The 16,672-nt window shown below is 43.7% G+C and overlaps 1 protein-coding gene across 7 annotated transcripts in view; it reads left to right on the plus strand.

Annotated features, from left to right (window-relative positions):
- OSBPL5 (oxysterol binding protein like 5) overlaps positions 1 to 16,672 on the plus strand; it is a 178,713-nt gene that overhangs the window by 96,190 nt on the left and 65,851 nt on the right. Inside the window, exon 1 of one of the 7 annotated variants that reach the window (XM_027701834.1) lies at positions 5,568 to 5,840. The exons of the other annotated variants lie outside the window; for them this stretch is intronic. The gene's annotated coding sequence lies outside the window, so the exon portion shown is untranslated. Of the gene's footprint in view, positions 1 to 5,567; positions 5,841 to 16,672 lie in introns of those variants that run through there. 7 annotated transcript variants of the gene reach the window in all.

A 16,672-nucleotide genomic window follows, 5' to 3' on the forward strand; every position in this document is an offset into this window, starting at 1 on the left:
TTTTTATGTCAGTAGGTGTGTGGTTGCTCTCTGCAATCACGAAAAAAAGCCCAAATCCCTTTCATGTCAATGACATTTCAAGAGGATTCCAGGTCTAAAAAGAGAAAGAAAAATTTGTTGTTTCTTGTTTGTTTATTTGCTTTGGTTTGTTGTGGTTTTTTTTAAACTAGAAATACACTGACTTGTACAGTCAGGGAAAGGCCTGGCAGGCTCAGCTGTGCTAAGCTGTCCTTGCCAGAGCCACTGGAGAAGACTGCATGGCAGCTCCACACTGGGATGGCCAAAGGGTTCTTGGGGCTGGAGGGCTGAGCAGGGACGTCAGAGGTCTTCCCCAGCAATGCTTGTGTCCTTCTGCCTGGCCAGAAAAGGGTTAAGGGCTGCCCATCTGCTCTGTGATTCAGAGAGATTTGAAGGAAAAAGGTGTTCCTTTTTTTGCAGGAAATCAGAAGACACAAAGGGAGATGCCTTTCGGCTTTTGCTACTTCAGCTGTAGGAAGAAGCTCTGTTTTATGTTATTTGGGCATTGTCTTTGACCGAGTAAGAAATGCCCAGAGGAAAAGGGCCAGTGTAGACTTTGAGGCAGGAGCATGCTGAGATTTCCCTAGACAAGTTAGCATACTTTTCCCAATTTATAGTGTCTTTGAAAGCAGCTTCACCACCAGACCTTAAGTTCCTGTGTAGGAGTTGAACCTACTTGCATAATCCACGTGCCAGCTCAGTTGTTTTATTGTTTTAAATTGATCAGGCCATTGATTTGTTGCAAGCATCAGAATTTGGAGGGATTTGAAGTGAGACAGTCTGTTCTGAGGTCTGGTTTTACACTGTTAATTTACCAACACAAAGCTGCATGTGCTACTTGGCCTTTTCTAACAGCATTTAATAGTGGTCTTTTTGACTGTTGTCCTTTTGTTTTTTTGAAGATCAAGATGTTTTGCCTGCTGTTCCAGGAAAGCAACGAGTTCAGCCAAACTTGTAAAGAAAATCACCTGATATAAGCCTGGGGACCCAGACGTGCTTTTCCATTTTCAGGAAGGAGGCTGTTACTTGGCAGAAATGTAGCATAAACAAAGAAAGAAACAGTAGGAATGCGATTACTAGGCACGTGGAAAATCACTTTCAAGCAAGTCTCTTTAAGATCAAGCAGTGTTAAGACTGATCCTCTCCACACTGACCCCAGGCAAGTCACCACTGACCCAAGTCCAGCCAAGTGGTATGAGGTAGGAAGAGACAACCACATACCAGTTTTCAGAAACTAGTTTTGTTATGGCATTAATCCTGAACTAGGCTGTGTAAGGAAGAGGTAGGATGTCTTGGAAGGAGTTATAATGGCTTCCTTCTGGGAAGAAGTTTGATGATTTCCCATTGTTTTGCTGTGGCTGAGATGGCAGACATGTGCCATTGCTCACAAACAATGCAGTGACAGTTCCCCTCTCTGGACTGCCATGCCTTGCCTGGAGCCAGAAACTCTCATGACTGCCAAGGGCAGACCACACTCTAAAACTATTTGTGAGGAGCCTCCACGTAGCTGTGGTATTTAGTGGTTCAATAGAGAGAAGGGGTTGCTTAGAGCTGCCTCCTCATGTGCCCGTTCAAAAACTCCCTGCCCTCTCTCAGAGACGACTGACCACGGCACTGTTGGATTTGCTGGTGTTGCTGCTAATGCTGAACAGCCCGGGCAAGTGCTGGAAGACTGACTTATCTTTGTAGTGTTGGATGACGAAAGTGGTGAAATAGTGAACCAAGGGAAACATAAGGCTCGAGAGACCATCAAACCTTTCTCCCAGACAAAACTGTTCCTGGCACCTCCTTGTCTCATGTGCCCTGAAAAATCACCTGTGTTTTCACAACTAGAATGACCTCAGGCTGTCCTTTCCAGACTGGAACCTGCCTACATCGATCCCCTCATCTCAGTGGAGACCTCAGACCCTTTGCAGTGCTAGTTGCTTGTGAGCCCTTCTCTTCAAATTCATCCCAATTTTTATTTTCAGGTCATAATACCCAACCACTGTCTGAAAGTGAGATAAACACTCTCACCTGAACACTGGCTCCCAGACCCCAAATGCACTGAACGGATTTACAGTACCCCTGCCCAAACCAACTCTGGTACATGCCATAAAAAAATGTTACTTTCCACTCTTTTTCTCAATTACTGCCAGAATTTACTGCAGGATTTCTCTGCCTTCTTAAATGAGACTGGATGTTTTTTGGGCACAGTGTGCACCCTGCATGGTTCCTACCCTGCTTTGTTATCCCAGGACACGTAGACAGTGTCTTTGGGTGCCCTGGTTCTCCCAACCCCTTGTGGGAGAGGGGCTGTGGACCCCTGGCCTTGGCATCACTTCTTGCAGGGTCTGTCACTTTGTCCAAGGTGGCAGTGTTAGGATCCTGCTGGTGTTTGTGCTGCCTGACACATGAACATTGCCTCCTATGAGAATTTCAATAGTTTCCTGCTGCTGCAGTGTCTCTGATAGCTGAAATAGCTGATCTAATAAAAGATCATGTCTCAGCAGGTGCTGCAGCTTCAGCAAACAATGGTCTCTGTGGTGTTGAAGATGGTGTTTATGCAAACATTTTAATCCTTGTTTGCACCATATTTTTAAGGGGAAATGCTGGCTTCTTATTGTTACTATTATCACTTCCATCTTAATTTTCCATCATTCTGAATATCAGTTATTCATGAGAAATTAGTGCAACAAGTGAGAGTTCTTCTGAAGCTTTTTAGTCCATATTGTTTTCAGTCACATCGTGCCAGATGTCTTGGAGGAATCTTATCTACACAATCCCAGTCAAGTCTGCCCCAAGACCCCAACGCACACAGCATGGGTAACAAGCCAGAGGAGTTGGAAACCGTGGTTCAGTTAGAAAACTATGACTGAATTGTTATCACGGAAACATGGTGGAATGAGTCACACAACTGGAATGATGGTGTTATCACAGAAAGATGGTGGAATGAGTCACACAACTGGAACACAGTAACTGAGGGCTACGAGCTTTTCAGAAGAGATAGGTGGGGATGTTGCACTCTATGTTAAAGAATGGATAGATTGTGAAGAGCTGCTGCTGAGAAACAGGCACAAACAGGTTGAGCTTGTGAGTAAAAATCAAGGAGCAGACCAACAAAGGACACTTTATGGTGTCTACTACAGGTGTCTGACCAGGGGGAACCCATTGACAGGCCTCAGCCACAGGAAGCGCCGCACTCCCGAGCTCTCATCCTGGTGGGGGGTTTCAACCATCCAGATATCTGCTGGGAAAACAATACAGAAGACTCCTAGAGTGCATCAAGGGTAATTCCAGGTCCAGGTGTTAGACAAACCAACCAGGGAAGGAGCTTTACTGGACCTGGTGCTCACCACTGCAGATGAGCTCATTACAGGGGTTAAAATTGGAGGCAACCTGGGCTGTAGCGACTATGCTTTGGTTGAGTTTGTGATCTCAAGGATCTCATTGCCTGGCAAAGAGCGAAGTCAGGACCCTGAATTTTAGAAGAATGAACTTCCAGCCGTTTAAAGAATTAGTGGATGAGATCCCCTGGGAAACTGTCCTTAGCTGACCGGAGCTGGCAACTCTTTAAGGTCATTTTTCTTAGAGCACATGAGCTTTCCCTCCCAATGTGTAAGAAATCAAGTAAGGCAGGCCAGAATATTGCATGGCTGAGCAAGGACCTTCTCCTCAAGCTGAGGAGTAAGAAGAAAATGTAGTCAGTGGAAGCAGGGTCAGGTGACCAGGGGAGATTACAGGGATACAGTTTGAATGTGTTGTGATGCCATCAGGAAAGGTAAAGCACAGATGAAACAGGAGTTGGCAAGGGCTGTGAAGAAGATGTAACAAGAAAGGATTCTTTAAGCACATTGTTCAGAAGAGAAAGGCCAAAGAGAGTGTACCCTCCCCCCCTCCAATAAATGAGAAGGGAGAGCTGGTGTCAACAGATATGGGGACAGCTGAGGTGCTCGATGAGTTGTTCACCTCAGTCTGCACTGGCAGTCAGGGTTCCCACATCTCTCACCTGAACCCAAGACAGAGGAAACCTGTGGGAGTGAGTCCAAAGGAGAGCCATGAAGATCAGAGGGCTGGAACCTCTGGTTGAGAAAGCTGGAGTTGTTCAGCCTGCAGAAGATAATGCTCTGGGGAAACCTCATTGTGGCCTTTCAGTATTTAAAAGGTATTAGAAAAAAGAGGATGAACAACTTTTTACATGGGCAGACAGTGAGGGGACAAGGGAGAATGGTTTTAAATCAGAAGAGGAGAGATTTAGATTAGGTGTTAGAAAGAAACTCTTCAGTGTGGGGGTCGTGAGGCACTGGAACAGGTTGCCTGGAAAAACTGTGGATGCCCCATCCCTGGAAGAGTTCAAGACCAGGCTGGATGGGGCCTTGAGCAACCTGATCTACTAGTGGAAGATGTCCCTGCCCATGGCAGGGGGTTTGAAACAAGATGACCTTTAAGGTCCCTTCCAACCCAAGCCATTGTATGATTCCGATTCTATGAAGTTGCTGTAAAACTGTGTACAAAAAGATACAGACTGATACACTTGCAGTGGGTGACACCAGCAGATAAAGATTTTATTTGTAAAACTCTTCCTTCAGTGTGAGAGTGTGAGGGCCAGGGAAGAGCACATGCTGCAGAGAACAGCAGCAACACAAATAGCCTTGGGAGCGAGCTTTGGCCAAGGTGTGTGTTCTGTGCTTATCTCTTAATTTAGCAATATCGGGAAAACCCACGAAGGAAAAAATGTGGATATTTTCCAGATGTAGAGCAATGCAGGAAGAAGCAGGGCTGTAATTACGCATGCTTGCCTACTGAAATATGTATACGATTGCTATGGGATACTGTAACTAGCAACATCTATTGGATTATTTTTAAAGCTATAGAAGTAATACTGTGCTAGTGTGCCTGAAGTCTGTTTCTGTGCTTGGCAAACCTGCCTCTGCATGGTAGGTTTAGGTTCTGTGCAGTTCAGGAAATGCTGTTTTTACTGTGCTCAGCTACATCAGCTGAGAAATCTTTGTCAAACTCATTTGTATCTGAGCCCCGTGGAGAGTTCACTGAGTGATTTCCACCACCAGCAGCCCACTGTTGCAAGGATTTACTTTATTCCTTTCAGTTTAATTACAGAAGAGAGTGAGAGTGAACTGCTTGTTTTGGTTTCATTTCTTTTTTTTTCCCCCTTTTGATTGCACAGGGATTCTATGTGCCAAGAAGCCACTAAAAAGAAACAGAAAGAGTGCGAAGAGATTATGCATGGCAGGAATAGAGTCTGTCACAAAGTTGCAGATTATTTATTGAAAGCACTGGCGTGCTTTGAATAAGTGACAGCAACTGTCTGTAATTTTCTCGGTGCTGCCCAGCTGCTTTGATCAGCAGTGAAACTGTTAACAGTGCTGACAATTAATTATTCTCGATGGGCATTGCAGCTTGAACTTCCCCTGCCAAACAGTGGCAGATCACACCCGTCAGGGTTATTGTTTAAGGCTTTCTTTGGACATATCGCTGGGTTGAATCACGCTGTGCTTCTTTTCAGGGTTTTCTTCCACAGTCACTGTCGTTGGAGAGTTGCTCTGGTTTTCTGAGGGAGAGCTGGGATGGTAGACAGCGCGCTGGCAGCGTGTGGGAGGTGTGTTTGATTGCCATGTGCCCCTGGAGCAGAGGCTGTGCGTGCGGGTGTCTTCTCTGGGTCCTGTGCTGATCTGCAGCTTGGAGGAGTGTAGTATCCAGGAGGGAATCAGAAAGCCTCCATGCATGTAGCAGGTGGTGAGGACCTGGGGAAGGGATGGTGGCTCTGAATGCAGGTGTTGTGGTAGAGAGGAGAGTGATTGCCGTCTGAGACAGCAAGCACTGCGGTGAGTATCTTTTTCTTCTTCCCCGAGTCACAGCCTTCCTACTTTCTTATAACTCTTTAAAACCCTCCCTTTGTGTAGGGTCTTTCTTTTTTTTTGCCTTTCAGTCTCTCCTTTTTTACCTGCTCTCCTCTTCTCCCCTCACCTCTCATTCCCCTCCTTTCTGTCTGCTTTCTTTGTTTCCATCCCTGTGCCTCTGAGGCTGGACTCAGTCTCATGCAATTGCAGTGGGTTCTTTGAACATTTGTAGCCTTATACTTAAGGAACTGTTGACTGGCAGGAATTGTCTCTAATGGATTTAAGACTACCTGAACACCGTATTTGCATTTCTGCCCGTCTGCTCAAAAACACACCTGCATTCAGCTCCCTGGAGGCTTGAATTCTGATAGAAGCAGCTGTGGCAGTGGCATCTTGTGATTTGCTTCGTCAGTTGACATTTTCAGGAATTTGGACTGATATAACAGGGTTGGCCATTTTACTGCCCTCTGCTGCTGAACAACTTGGGTAACTTCTCACCTACCTAAAGGCTTTATTAGTGAGAGCCCAGATAAATGCGTGCTTCCTCCTTACGTCGCTGTTGTTGTTGTTATTCTCATGCAGTGGTGTATATTGATTTGTGGTATATTTAGTCAGCTAAACCCCTGATCATCCCAATTCTGCTCTATGTCTAGATTGCATGTAGGATTAGGAGTTTTAGTAGTGTTTTGAAGATGAGGAGCAAATCCTCTACAAAATTAGGTCTTGCCTATGTAAACAAGTTGCACTGCTTTTTAACTACTGTTCCGTAATATTGATATAACCCTTCCTTAGTGTGAATTCAGCTATGCCAGTAGGGACATGCTTATACCAGTGTAGCTTGTTCCCTGTGGGAAAGAAGAACCAGCTATTCCAGTATAAAGCACTTTTATTTGGCTCTGATTGCATCCATGCTTTTGTTGTATTGGCAGAAATATACCACCAGATAATACTTGTAATTTAACATGGGTGCACTGGTACAAAAATCATGTATAGAACAAGTCTTGGTCTGCAGACTGCCTCAAAAACTCCCTGACAAGCAAGTGTTGAATATGCCAAGATTATTTATAATCTTGTCTTTGTGACTGGAGGTACAGTGAAAAGACTTGGTGTTACTTTTGTTATGTCACAGTTAAACTAAGAACTGGTCAGTGTGTTGGGTATAAAGTCATGACTGTGAGTCATGTGAATCATGGTTGTTAATTATTTTTAAATAAAGTATGCAAGGCTTTATTCAGTTTCAGACTGGTTGCTGATCTTTGTTTTTATTTGCAGCAAGTTGGCAATGTAAGAGAGCCATGGCAGAGATGCAAATTCCAGTAATGCTTACTTGGAAGTGCATTTGAGCTGGCAGGGAAATACAGAGGTGTTCTAGCAACATTGCAAATCTGGGTCCTGAAAAGCCTCTTGCACCAGTGAAATGTGAGTGCCTGGTGGGTGTGAAACACTTATCCGTGGTCATCTACCTCAGTCATTGGCAGGGAAGGGTAGTCTAGAGACCAATGGGCAACAGCTACAGGGTGAAACTTTGAAAAATTCCAATCAGATACTGTAATCCCAAATATCATAGTTTATTGATGGGGTGTTCCCAGTACTGCTGCTAATCTAGATGATTGGTATGTGCCTTGCAGCAAGAAATGCATATAGAAGACTCTTGGTGTTTGCAGGCAAAGGGGGAATACATTTGGTAAGGGAAACTCTTTACATTCAGAGAACTGGAGAAAGGCAGTGTCACCAACACATTAGGGTCTTCTGGAGAACTGTCATAATTGCACATGACTGATGACAGGTGTTTGGAAACGTGGGACCTAACTAAAACTTTTAGGTTCTCTTTTACCACAGCGTAAATAAATGGGTGTGATCCTTTTCTTCTGCAAATAAGAGGTTATTTTAAGGCAGGTGATGGTGAGGTGAAGGAGTCTCTGAGGAGGAGAAGCTGGTGTCATTAGGGGACTGCAAAGCTTTACTGGAAGGAACATGCTTTGTCGTGCTGCTTGTTGGCACAATTACCTTGCCAGGTTGCTGAGAGAAATAAATTTTCACAGAACCTAATAGTTTCCTCCTATGAGTTAGTGTCACCTTTGTCTCATTTAATTCCCACCCTTGCTTACTGTGAGTGCCATTTCCATGCTGCGTTTCTCAACTTCATTACTTCCAGACTGAGCACTGCTTTGAAAACAGCTTTCCAAACTGCAAGTGGCTTGTTTTGCAGAGGAGGGTGGAAATCTTCAATGTTTTTTCCCTGAGCTCACTGACTCCCCATGACTCCAGTGATGGGATGGTGGCAGCAGTGAGTCCCATGAGGGAGCTAGGACTCTTGCCTGCAGGGTGGTTCTGGGGCTGTCGGGGTGGCATAGGCAGGCAGCAGTTGGTAAAACCGGTGTATGGTCATCAAAAGCAAGGAGCTAACCTTGGACAAATCTGCAGCTGGGCCATAACTCAACCTAGTGTCCAGCTTGCCCTGGTCTTTGCTGGTTCTTTCTAGGAGGAAAGTGATCTGTGGTAGTCCTTTTGCTGGTTTAGATTACTTCTCTCCCTGAGCTGGCTCACGGGTTTTGTCTGTTCTGTTTGCATTGGATAGGAGTTGCAGGCTGTCAACAGCAGAACTTTCATCTTAAAGAGTCCAGCAACATTGGCAGTCTTGGAAGGAGTGGCAGAGGCATCAGACAGGTCTTGCCTGCAGTTCTTGGCAGCATGGTTTGCAGTCAGGACAGTTTATGTGACATTGACAGACAGAGGCAGTATCGGCTTGCCTCACTCCCACAGGAGTCTGCAGAATCCTTTGGTGAGCAGTTTTGAAACGCTCCTCTATATTTGTCTCATCACCTCCACTTTTAACCAGATAGGAAATTGTTCATTATGAAACACACAATTGTCCTTACAAGCAACTGCATCATTGGTGTCTGAGGTGATGCGTTGCGAGGTGCACAGGAGAGAAGTTGTTAATATCCGTGTTTATACGTCTCTCTAAAGATGAAGAGATGACTGCAGTGGAAGATCAGTTTTGCTGCAAAAGACACTGAATGAGCTGACCTGATCAAGGGGAAGACATAATGTTATGCTCTTTAGTTTTCTCTGCTTCACTCAGACATTACCTGCTGTGGTCTGTCGCTGCTTATCAAGAGCTGCCTGAGAGTGATAGAAACCCAATATGCTTTTTCAGGTAGGGACAATTATTTATTATGTGTCTGTACAGCTCCTAGCACTTTTGGTTGCTGTGTCTCCTGATTGCTGATGGTTGAGCAGTAGTATTTGTTACTGGCAGTAGATAGTAGCAGCCTGTGTTTATGCCCTGTAGGGGAATTTGGTATGTGTGCACAGCTATAGGATGTTGAAGATTTTGTACCTTTTAGAGACACCACAAGGTCTGTACAGACCATCTAGCCTTCTGCCATTTTAAGTGCCTCCTTACTTCATTTCAGAGATATTTGTTTATTCTTTCCCTTGTTGCCCTCCCAGACTTTTCAGATCTTTTCCATCTATGCTGTTGTGTTTATAAACTGTTCTGTGTTTGGAGCTTGTAGGCAGCAACCACTTTGAAGCCTGCTTTTCTATACAGACCAAATAGTTGCCAGAAAGCACCATGGGCTCTCGCTCTCCTCTACCCCTTCTTTACAGCATTGCAGGCCTCTCTTCGACCGGCTGGATGCTCAGCCCTGCACTCACTGCTTTCCATCAGCATCACCCTGCTAAGGAGGCCACAAAACTTCCCTGACTTACATAGCCTGAGGAGCTGAGGCAGCACAGATATTTTCATTTGTTTTGGTTTGTTTCTATTGAGAAGTCATAGCATGGCAACTCCAACTCCTGTCCTGTGAGGCCCACCCTATCACTTTTTTCCTGGTGTGGAAAAGAAGAGCTGGTCAGCCTTGAGAGGGGCTGAAGCCTAGCCTCATAAAAACTGTCTGTCACCTTTTAGCCTTTCTCCTTGTCACTTCCTTTCCATAGTAGAGATAATGGGAGTGTTTCCTGCTAACTCCTGTCTCTCTGTGATAAATTGCTGTGGTCTTTATTGGAAAGCATTGTATAGCTGCTCTTAGCACTGTGATAAAGAAAATGCTGTGAATGGCTGCATTGTGTTTGGCTTCCTTTCAGTCAGGACCAGTCTGGACACTGAGGACTTGATCTTCCTTCTGGGCCAGGCCTCAGGTTGTGTTTGTGTGGGAGGCAGGGAATTCTGTTTGTTTAAAGCCACATTTATTCTTATGGCATGCTGAAGGTCAGTGTGATCCATAAATCTATAGATGGGGGTCTGCAGGTGCCCCTTGTTCTCCATATCCTCCTTTGACCTCTCCTTCCCCCCTTGTGGCAGTGCTGGAGCTGGCATGGATATCCTTGCATTGGTGTTGTGCTGCGTAGTTGGTGCTTCCCTTACCCTCCCCAGCTGGGAGCTCCTAGCCATCCAGGCAGGGGTGATTTTGACCCCTCCTTGTATTTCCAGTTGCCAGTCCTTGTAGCAAGGAGGGCTTATAACCTAGCAATACTGTTTTGTTTCAATTCAGGTTTTTTTTGCTTGGATCTTTCCATTCAGTCACAAAAAAAAAAGCTGGTGCCAATATAGGTTAGCTTTAAAGTGAGGAGAAGAGTTCTCTTCTTGATTCCACAGTTTTCAGATTTCTTGTCTTTTGTCAAGAGCAATATTGTTAGGTTTGCTGCCCACAAGACCAGGAGCCTGGATTCTCCAAGGTTGTAGCTTATGGCTGATAAATCACACAGTTTCAGTCTAGCTTATGCCCAGCACACTGCACCTGGTAGTGGGACAGTACGAGTAGCAGAGTAGTCACTGGAAAAATATGGGGATAATTTTAGTTGAACAGGTAGAAGGAGATCAGCAAAGACAAATAAGCTGTTAAATTTGTATGACATGGGTGTGCTCATTCACATCCAAATGTGCCTAAAACTCCCTCTGGCAGAATCAAATGAAAGCCACAGTGCAAAGAATTTATCCTGTCTCCTTGTTTTCACTGTCATGGATAAACTGGGAGAGAAGGAAGGACTGAGGTAGGCGCAGAAAGGATTGTGGCTTGAGAACTGAGGCTGAGAGTGGGTTTCGTTGTGTGTGCTGCATCAGCCTTTGCACGGTTTCAGTCCTTTGGGCTTATTTAACACATCATAATCCCACCCTGAATGCTCTTTGTGGGTTGTCTAGTTTCCCTCCTCCCACAGAGTTTTTTAATTAAAAATCTAGGCCCAAAATAACTGCAGTACCATCTTTTAACTATTGTTGAAGGAAGAGCTGGATGCTCTCATCTCTGAGAAACAGTGAGGTTTATGCAAAAGTAAACAGTATATTTATTTCCTGTAGAATTTTGGGGAGAGTGGTTGTGTCAGAGGAAGTATAGCTGGATGCTAAATTTAAACCACTGTACAGCAGATCTCAGTATACTACAGAGCCCAAAAGTCTGACAAGCTAAACAGGGGCATATAAGGATCTCTTCAAAAATAGATATACTTCCTTAAAATTTATTTGGTCATGTTTATTCAGCCCTCCTTATGAAGGCCCCTGAGATTTACAGATCCTGTCTGAATCTGATAGCAGAAACAAGAAAGTAGAGGAGTGGAAAAATCAGCATGATTGGAGCCCCATGGGATATGGTCATTTCTCCATTGCTTAGTTGTTCTTCAAAAGCAGATGAGCCAGGTTGGCTAAAATTTGGTAGGCTTGGGGTCAGAGCCGTTGGGTGGAAATACAGTTTGTGCTTATACAAGATTTCAAAGAAGAAATATACTTCTAATCTAAAATTCTTGGCATTTATGATTGTCCATTTCATTCTTTGCGAGCGTATGTTTGGGACAGTGGATGCTTATGGCATAATCTGGAACTGAATGTTTGTGACATTGAACAGGACTTGTTTTCTGTCTTGTAAGATGGTTTGTAAACATCCTTTCCTGCCATTACCTTTACCCTACTGCCATGTCATAGTTTCATAGTTCCCTTCTGAGCCTGAGTTTGGAAATGGCTCAACAGGACTAGAGACAGAAATTGATTTTGGTTTACTTTGTTACAAAGGGGCAATATTTCACAAACAAGGGAATAATGTCAGGAGGACACTATCAAGCATGAAAGCAGGTCTTAAAATTAGCTTGGTATTTCCTAGTAATTGTGTGGTGGGAGTGTAGCCCCAAGGCACAATCTTTTCTAGATTTAATTGTATAAAGCCAGAGGTGGATATCATAGAAAGCCATCAGTGAGGCTTGCAGTTGTCTGGGTTGTTTTTAAATGTCATTAAAGCTTGAAGTAGGATCCTTCCATTTAAGGGGAATATGATCTAATTATGTGATTTAGATAGCAGTATGAGGCTGTAATGATGATCTTTAATATGTTCTTTTAAAAAGCAAAATATCAAGGCAAGAATTGACCTTGAAGATGTGGCCTGCTTGCAAATGATGTAACTACGTGCCTGTCCAAAGCAATGTGTTCTTGTCACGGCTTTAAATTTTCACTAGCTTTAGCTAAAGCAGCTAAGTTAACATCTTGTTTGTGTTTCCATGTACCCGATAACTGTATTTCCCTCAGTGCCCTGGGCTTATCCCAAATCCTGTCAGCCCCTGCAAAGAGCCACACTCTTTGGAGCTCTCCTGCAGGCAGTGGGGAATAGCAGGTGCCATGCGGGACTGGGCTCCCTCTTCCCAGGGCCCATTGTGGTGACTCCATCAGGGTGACCCTTACCACAGCCTGGGGTCTCTCACCCCTAAGGTACCTCTAGAAAACACAGTCTATTAAAAAGCTGTTCTCTTAGGTAGTCAGCTCCAGTTTAAAAGGATTGTATGGGAGGTCATCAGGGGGTATTACTTACAGCACACACGAAAACTTCAGGGCATGGGGGGATGTGGGATAACCGTTCCCAAGCAACAAATACTGTGTGAGTTATGGATAATTACTGGAAAGCTCAATGTGTCAAAGGTGGATGTGGTTTACCATTATGCAATTCATTAATACTGTTCATGGGACTCAGATACTTGCTCCCTGAAATGCCCCGGCTTGGAGACACGGTGTTCAGAGTGGGCCTCAAATGAACACTGTCACTGGTAGATGAGCTATTGGTATTCATAACTGCAGTAGAAAGCAAGCAGAGCACTTGAAATCTGCCTTTCAGATGGAGATTTTTTGAATAATATGTCCAATGTTTTCACCTTTGGACCTAATATTATTTTTATGGAAATTTATAACCGAGTACTTATTTCCTTAACTAGCACAAAGCTTTCAACACTGTCTTTTAGTGCCTAACCTCATACTTTTGTCTCTGTGCCTGAACCTGACTCCCATGGAAGTCAAAGGGAGTGTTGCCTTTTGGCTTGGACATGCACTGCCAAACCTCTGTGTGCTGTCCAGGGACTGTTCCCACACTTCCAGCACAAGCAGCAGGGATTCAAGGGTCATCTATATTGCAAGGCTTATATCTGCTTACCTGAACACTTGAACAAGCTTGAACAAGTAGCAGGCACCAGCATGGATTTCAGAATGATCTGGCCATCTGGTGCTTGCTTGATTTCTCAGATACAATTTCCAGCCTGCCTTGCACATCTTCCCTGTAGCCCATGCTGTTAGCCCTACTCCAGCTACCTAGCTCAAAGGTAATTTGTGTATATATGCTGTGTGCCCAAGTTAGACTTATACCTTAATTTTGATGTAACTGTATCTCCAAGGCCACTTGAATCCACTGCCAAGAAGCAACTGTGACAGCCATTTGAATGCTCGTGTCATCTGTACGAAACTTTAAATTAAAGACGTATATAAATATTTCTAGATGAAAAGAAATTTACAGGCAGAGATCTGGGTTTGTTTCCAAGTGGATCATTACTCGAATTTCTTGGCTAGTTTGTTATAAAAACTGGACCAGGAGATGAGTTGTGATCGGGGATGGCACATTTCTTCTTACACATTGCACACGTGCTTAGATGTACATAATGTTCTGGTGGGGAGTCTTCACTAACCTGAGTTTTGATTTGGTTTCCTGCTTAAAAAGAATGCTGATGAGAGAGATCAGTAACAAATAATGGTAAAATTTGAATAAAAATTCAGTAAGATGGATAAGGTGTTTGATTTATGCCTAACAGGTGTGATTTACCTCTTCAGATGAATATATTAGAACATGGGATTAAAGGGCTGAAGAGGATTCAAAGCAAGTACGTTACCTTCTTGCATAGATAGATCTACAATAAAATACCTTTGCATGAGCTATCTTCAACAGAAGTGCCTTCAGAAATCGGGGAGATTATGCAAAGTATAATTTACTGAAAATAAAGTGAGGTCCAAGAAAAAAGATTTGCAGGAAAGGTGCTTGCTCCTGTTTTTCACTGGGTGTTGGGGACTTTCTCATCCTTCTGGTAGTACAGGTTAGACCTTCAGTTCTGCACGCACCTGCCATTACCAGAGAAATAATTAATGTTGATGTACTAGTTGTAATTACAGCAAGTGAGATATGATCTATGCAGTTAGCAAGGGGAAAGACCAGTGAAATGCTAAGTCAGGAGAAGCTCCTCAGCGCTAGTGGGAAATTTAATATGCTTTGTTAAATTAATAGCCTTAGCATAACAATCAATTCACAGTTTAAAGGGCAGAGGAGGTGGATGTAAAAATCATTAAGCATTCATTTCAGTGACCCACTCAATATTCTTACTTGGAAGAAATCACTAGCATAATGTTTACAGAGTAAATTGCAACGTTTTAAGACAAAAAACTCCACAAGATGACTGTGTATGTAATGCTTATTGCAATACTCATTTCTAAGCCATAAGGTTGCAGTGATCACTCTTCCAAACACAACATGGCTTTAGTGATGGGCTGGTGTTTGCTCACAGATGTTTATCCAAACCAGAGATGATTCTGAAGAGAGGGTTTTCCTGTGTGTCAAATATAAAGGTTTTGACCTTTGTGACCCTACCTTGAAATTTATTTGTCCTGCGTTAGATAGGGTTCCCCAAAAGGAACAATCTGGGATATCTTTTTCTTATTGTAGGCATTCAGGGCCTGGTTTTGCCTGTAGTTGTTCTGTTTGTGGTCTTTGTACATAATGCTCACTGTAGAGAGAGATTAGTCATAAGAAGATTATGCATCTAAGTGCTCCCGGTGTGCCTAAAGCTAGAAATGTTCTGGTGTATACAAAGGAAACATTAATCAAGACATCTTACAGAGAATTAAGGGAGGAAATAGTTTTGTCTCCTGATTACTACGTAAGTTTCACTGCCCGGTGCAGGAAAAGTCAGGGAGGGAGGCAGAAGGTGATAAAAGAGGTTGTTCTTCTGTTCCCAGAGAAAGCAAGGGCAGATTGCTGAGGGTGGCTGTGGTAGGCAACTTCCACAAAAACAGCACAAAGGAGGCAGCTTTAAGGGCTCTTCAGGACATGTGAGCTTTGAGTTAGATTGTAGGGACCAACTAGCTGTACTCCTGAGCTTGCCAAAGCAGCTGAGAGAAATCCTTCCTGTTGCATGTGATCTTAACAAAGCCGGTTCCTTTGTTGCAGATGGGTGTCTTCAGCAACCCACATTACTTGATTTTCCAGCCTGGACTGATCATCAAGCTGAGTAGTATGGCGTGCAGCAGAGGGTATGGCAATCCTTAAAATTGGAGCACTCCTGCAGTACCAGCATTTCAGTGTATTCGTCTGGAATGCACAGAGGATTGGGAGAGTAGAGCACCATGGAGCTGCTGGGGCTGGTTTGGGATCCAGCAGAGCGTGACATGGTCTAGGAGGAACATATCAGGGACCACCACTGGTGAGGACAGGTCCCCTTGCCAGCACCACAGAGTATCGCTGACCCTAAATAATTCTGGAGGATAGCTGACACCTACTCCATTGCTTCAGGTTCCAAGTAGCAGCACAAAAGCCCAAAATATTCAGTGGCAGCTGTAATATATGTGTTTTGCCATTTCTCTAACAAACAAACATGAATTAGGTAGAGAAAAACATTGCCTGCACAGCCACTTTTCATTGTATCAGGTTTTATTTAACTGCTAGTGGGAGTTGGTCGTCCAATTATCTGTCTTATTAATAGGCATTTTTGGGAATAGCTTTCAGAAACAGATTTCACAGACTTCCTGAATTGATTGTGGTTCTTCAGCTGTTGTAAATCACCAGCACATCACTGAACTAATAATTTACCCTCATCGAGGATCTGAGTTGCTGTTTTTCCTTATGAATACTTAGAACTGTAATCACTAGAAATGTATCTGCTAACAATTTTCCTTCTCGTTTCATTCATGAAATTTTTACCTCCTCAGGGTTAATTGGATCAGGAAATGTCAGTATCTTTAGATTTAATTTTCTCTATTGATGCAGGTTTTGGAGTGAATGACTTCTGTGAATACATAATATGGTTTAATTTAATTTCTGGGAAATACTTAGTGACCAGAAAAAGAGAAGGTTTTTTGAAACAAGATTTGAATAAATTAAGAGCCCCTCCTAACTAGCACAGCCTTCTTGACTATACAAACCCCCTAATTAACTATTTATAGAGAAGTATCTATTTCCAATCTATTTTAAAGTGTTGAAAATGAGAGTAAGCAAACTAACCTACCCACCAGTTTGCAGAGGGTAGGGACAACATAATATCTTCACAGTGTTTAGCTGGTTGGTAATTATATATCAGGAACTTTGAAAATTTAAAGAAGAAGCCAGGAAAGTTCCATCCCCAGAAGCTTCAAGTCCAATGCTGAAAGCTGCCATTATCTTCCCAGCAAGCACAAAAGGCCCAGAATGGAGAGCAGCTGTGTGAAAGGCATCTCTGCACCAACACTGATCATCTGTAAGGGTATTAGTTGCTGCCCTCACCCAAAATGGGTCCAGTGCCAGAGGGGGAGAGCACTGGCAGTTCCCGTT

The sequence above is a fragment of the Neopelma chrysocephalum genome, unplaced genomic scaffold (genome assembly GCF_003984885.1).
Source record: "Neopelma chrysocephalum unplaced genomic scaffold, ASM398488v2 Primary Assembly neopelma1_24, whole genome shotgun sequence".
In the NCBI taxonomy this organism is placed as follows: Eukaryota; Metazoa; Chordata; class Aves; order Passeriformes; family Pipridae; genus Neopelma; species Neopelma chrysocephalum.